Here is a 5,338-nt window from a genome sequence, read left to right as displayed (position 1 = left end):
AAGAAAAAAAGTCCAGGTTTAAGTGTGGGAGCGCACATCAAACGCATAAAACAATGAGAAGAATGTATTAGACCCACTGTCCATTTCCAGATCCCGGACACACCACACACATCCAAATCTATCAATCACCGATCGATTTAAGGCCGCGCGCCCCTTTGCCAAAAAGGAAAATCAATCCGCGTTTCCGCAGGTCCACGAGGAGGCCGCGGAGTATCTGCGCGCGGGGTTAAGTAAGATTGGACAGGCTCTATTTTCATTCGCAATTAAGCACAAATTGCATCATCTCAGCTCATCTCCGCAGATCCACGCATAATTAAACCCTGCGCGCGTCTCCATCTGGGACGCATAAGTCTTTTTTTGTATTATTAATTCGGCGGGGGTATAACAGCAAGGCTGAGCAGGATGAGATGTCGATAAGCATCATGGGAATAGGACTTAAACGGAGCATCGCTGCACCTGACCCGCTTAGCCTCCTCAGCAGTGGCCGCATCCCAGAGGACCATCTCACCGACACTTGAGTGATACATGTGCGGGAGAAAGTGCCGATCTGCGGGAAAAACAGGTGGCAGTAAGTTTAACTTGGTCAGATGTGAAAAGCAAAACCTTGCACAGCTGCTGAGCTTAACTTCCAGTCCGAAGCGGCCATGAAATACGCGCCCCCTCTGCCTCAAATCTGCTGGCAACGATGAAAAGAAGAGTGTGAGATGAAGGGACGGAAATCATATCAAGGTATTTCAAGTTTAGGTGTGCTAAGTCATTATTAGAGGGTTTAAAAAAAAATCTAATAAGCAGGAGCTGGCCCTCAAACGCCAAGCTAAGCAGTCTGCATAGAAATAGCGCATTTAAGAAGATCTGCTGTGTCCATTCATTGTCAGGGGAAGGGGAGTGTCTGCGGCCGAGGGCTTGAGACATAAATTTTTGAAGTCAGGGTTTTTATTGTGTCTTTGCATACTGGGACTTCGCTGCAAGTGCAGTTCTACCGATTTAAGCAAAATGGACATCAGCAAGGTGGTGGATCTATGAGGATCACTTTGAGCCAAGGTAGCCAGCATCCAGACCAGCTCCGGGAGGTGGCTGAGGGTTATCTGAGGCCTTTGGGGGTTTTGTCACTAATGCCGCTGCAGAGGAATCAGATTTAATTGTGCAAGGAAAGGATATGACACACACGCACACATGCATGAGCATTAAGAGTGAAGTTGATAGGGGGCTTACTTTAGACAGCAAGTTTTGCCACATTTCCAAGGCCTGGCATGTATAGAAATCATGTTTGTTCTCCACGGCGATGAAAAGGACTCAAAGAAGCAGAACAGCAATTCAAACAACACACACATCTGTTTTGCTCTGAATTTCAGCTCAGTGCGAGACTTGACACCGTGCCATCACTGAGTCCACAGACACTCATAGAAAGACCAAATCACACAACACAACTGTTCCCACCAGCATGAACATTCTTATGGCTGCTGTCCGAACAAGCGAGTGAACTCAGCACACTAAGAAATCCATTAGCGATGATCACAGAAACTTTGGGAAAAGAGAAACTCTAGTTTTCCTGTGGAAGAAATTCAGAAACATTCAGTTTGCTAAATGCATTGTGTGAAAAATGGAAAGACACCAAGGAAAGGAAAGCTAAATTAGGATGAGGTGCTGGATGGAGAGATGAAGGTGACAGAGTGTCAACTTCAGAGGGAGTTCAGTACCAGCAAACTGCATTTATTTAAGTAATTTGTTTTTATCAGTTTTGGCTTTTTGTTGTTAAAGTTTAATTATTATACCTAAGAAAATGTAAAATTATTTGAGAGTTAAAGGGGTAAAAGATGTTGAAATTTACTTTATATATTTATACTTTATATAGTTTTCTTATATTGAGTTATGTTTACTTTTGTCTAAACACAGTAAAATTCTGCTCTTGCTTCATTTATAATTTCTACTTTAATATTTAAAGTAAAAAAAACAAAAACAAACATTTCTCTTGTGGCAAATCCAAACACTCATTAGAGTTGTGTGGCAGAGAACAAGCATACCATATCTTGTCTGGTTTCCTTTTGTTTTGGTGAGTCGACTTCTTAAATTCTATAGTGACATTTTTTGGGTGGCGGAGACAGGTGACTGTGAAAACCTTCAGCAACAATAACTTGAAGTAATTTTTTTCTGTTTGACTTTATGAGTCTCTCACATCATTGTGTCAAACAGAATGGCAGTGCAGGAATTTTGGCCCAATCTTCGTTATAACATTGCTTCAGTTCATTGCGGTTTGTGGGCATTCATTTATGAATGCCCACAATGCCCACAAATGCCCACAGCAGCTTTGGCTGCTGAACAGATGTCCTCACAATTGCCTCTAGAGTATTTTGGTATGCAGAAGCGTTCATAGTCGATTAAATCACTGTAAGTTGCCCAAATACGGTGGCTGCAAAACAAGCCTAAATCATCAAGCCTCCTCCACCGTGTTTGCTGTATGATACGGTGCTGGTATGAAGTGTTTTTTGCGGATGAGCTGTGCTATGGTTTGATTTTTGCATTTTGTTCAGGTGCAACTTTGCAATGTAAAGCTGTGCTGCCATGACCTTTTTATCCTGGCAGCTTTTCCAAACAAGAGCTCCTAGGAAGAATGGACATCCCAGCATCCCATCAAATGATTGTAGCAAGATGTTGTCTGCATGCAATTCAATTAAGTTATCTTTATATAGCCCCAAATCACAACAACAGTTGCCTGAATGTGCTTTATTGTAAGGTAAAAACCCTACAATAATACAGAGAAAATCCCAACATTCAGATGATGCCCTATGAGCAAGTGCTTGGCAACAGTAGGAAGGAAAAACTGCCTTTTAACAGGAAGAAACCTCTAGCAGAACCATGTGAATGGTTGTGCCATGTTCATGCATGCTCAATAATCCAGGTAAAGAAATCCCAGAAAGTTGATTCTGTTCATCTGGATGCAGAATTTTGAGTGGAATGAATGTTCATCACTCTTCCAAATGATGTCTTCAGTCTAATCTGACTGCAGGTTTCCCCAAAAGAATAAGCAGTACAGATGGATGAGGATAAATGACAGTGATAAATCTCACTAACTTTGATGTAAGGAAATGGAAGCTTTGTTACAAAAGATACAAAAACATTTTTGGACTCTATACGTAGCCACTCCCTTCATAAAAAATGTACAATAGTTGATTTTGGATTTGCAATAAAAAGCAAAGCTACTTTGATTTACAGGCGTGCCAGTTGCTCTCTGCTAGTCACTCCATCTGCCAGTTTGAGGTTGAAGTTTGCTACCATTAGCTAGTAATTAGAGCTCCACCCTCTTATCTAAATATGCTTAATTCTGTCTCCAAGAAAACAACCACAGGAGAGGCCAAAAAATTGTGTGATGTCATAATGATTACATGATTCCATCTTTTATACAGTTTATGGCGTTGAAACAAGCAACATCTCTGCTCATCCCACCAGAGCTAACACCAATCTAATTCATGTTATGGATATAGTAAATGGACTGATTCTTATATAGCACTTGTTTAAACCCAACAAATGACAAACAAGTACAATTACTTTTGCTTACCACTCAGTTGTCATATCAGTGTGTATGTGACATTTCACTTTTAATGGCCAGTTTGACTGGATTAGGCACGCCTTTAGCGTACTGTTAGCGTACTGTTCAGGCTGCAGTGCATGTGTTACTGTAGCTCAGGATTCCATGTCTGTCTAAACACATGTATACAATTGCAATATATTTTAATATTTTGTGTATTCATATATCTGTCCATGTCTCATGATCTATCTGGCTTGTTCCTGTAATCGTACAAGAACAGCCACGCAGCTTTCCTTTTTGACAGCTCAACCTGTCGGTCCATCCAGTGATGATGTTGTTATAGTAACAGGGCATAGAAACTTAAACTAAACAGCAAAACCCCAGAAGAAAAATAAATAGGATTTTTAGAACCCTTGAGCACTTTCTCACAAGCCAGTTCTGTCAAATCTCCAACACACACTCTCACACAAACACACACCCGATGAAGGATCACAGTTGACCTTTCTTTTTGTCTCTTCGAGTCTCCATGGACAGATGATTTCTCTCCCTGTCTTCTCTCCATCTCGTGCGCTTTTACTAAAAATTGAAATATTGATCTTAATTAGAGTTTGCCGAGCTCAGCAGCTCATGTTGAGGGTTTTAGACAAGAAGCAGCAGACATCTGTCTAAGGCACTTACATCTTCAGCGTAAGAGAGCAGCGTGGGTGAGGAGGGGGGAGGAAGGGGAGGGAGGGAGGGGATGTGTGGTGAGAAGAGAAGAGTGATGGCTCCCTCTCTTCTGCTTTTTCTGAGAAACATGTTAAGCTCTCCATCTCCGCTCGCTGCTGTCAATACCACTGAGAGAGAAGTCAAGTGAAAAGTGACATGCACACACACAACTCAAATACCTATCCTAGCAAAATGTATTCATCACAGTCTGACTGGCAGTTTTGTGGCAATCTGTACATGAGCAAAAGTTTTTAACTTGGTCACATTCATCATCTGAAGGATCTCAACCCCAAGTACGTCCTTGATGAAACAAACAGTGTCCTAAAGAAAGCAGTTCTCTTGTCTATTTGAATAGAAATACTTTTAACTGGGCTCAACATTCACTCTCAGTATCCATTAGTGCTGTAAATTTGAAAGTGAGGACCTTTCCAGAGTAGTAAACAACAGACTCACGTTATCGTGTGGATCAGAATAAGTGGTTCTTAAACTGATGGGCTTAGAGACACTGCAGGTGAGGTAAGTTGGATGGCAAGTAGCAAAATGCATAAAATGAAAACAACTGGAATAAAAATGTTGTATTTTAAAATTTACAGTTTCACTACCGACCACTTCAGGCTGGCATGGACACTTTGATTGATAGATGTACTGCATTAGGCCTCACCTCCGCTAATTTGAATAACTGAATTAGACCTCTCTGCTTGCAGCTTTTAATGCATTTATTGGTCCGTTGCTTGGCAAAAGTTAGCCGTTATTTCTGTTTGTGCGATACCCTCGTATAATGGATACTGCTTGGTAGCTTAAGAATGCCATCTGCACTGTAATCTGGACACAACCTTGTTAAAGTGAATTGTTAAATGTTGTCATTTTTATGCTTATTGTTTCAAACTGTGTGATCAAAGACATTCCTTTGTCTCTGACCACCTCTCCAGCCACTCTGGTGCTGGGGGAGGTTTTTATTGTAAGCACATCATATCTGAAAGATCTGTTTCTTGTGTTGTAAGCTTCCTGCTTTTATGATCCTTTTGGTGAGCAGAACCTGTTGGTCCAATTTTATTATGAAGAATTATTTGGAGGAATAAAAAACAAACAAACAAACAACCCCCCAAA

This window comes from Pundamilia nyererei, unplaced genomic scaffold, assembly GCF_000239375.1.
Source record: "Pundamilia nyererei isolate P.nyererei 1_Seehausen unplaced genomic scaffold, PunNye1.0 scaffold00267, whole genome shotgun sequence".
NCBI lineage: Eukaryota > Metazoa > Chordata > Actinopteri > Cichliformes > Cichlidae > Pundamilia > Pundamilia nyererei.
The sequence above is the reverse complement of the archived record's forward strand: the minus strand, read 5'-3'. Positions refer to the sequence as shown.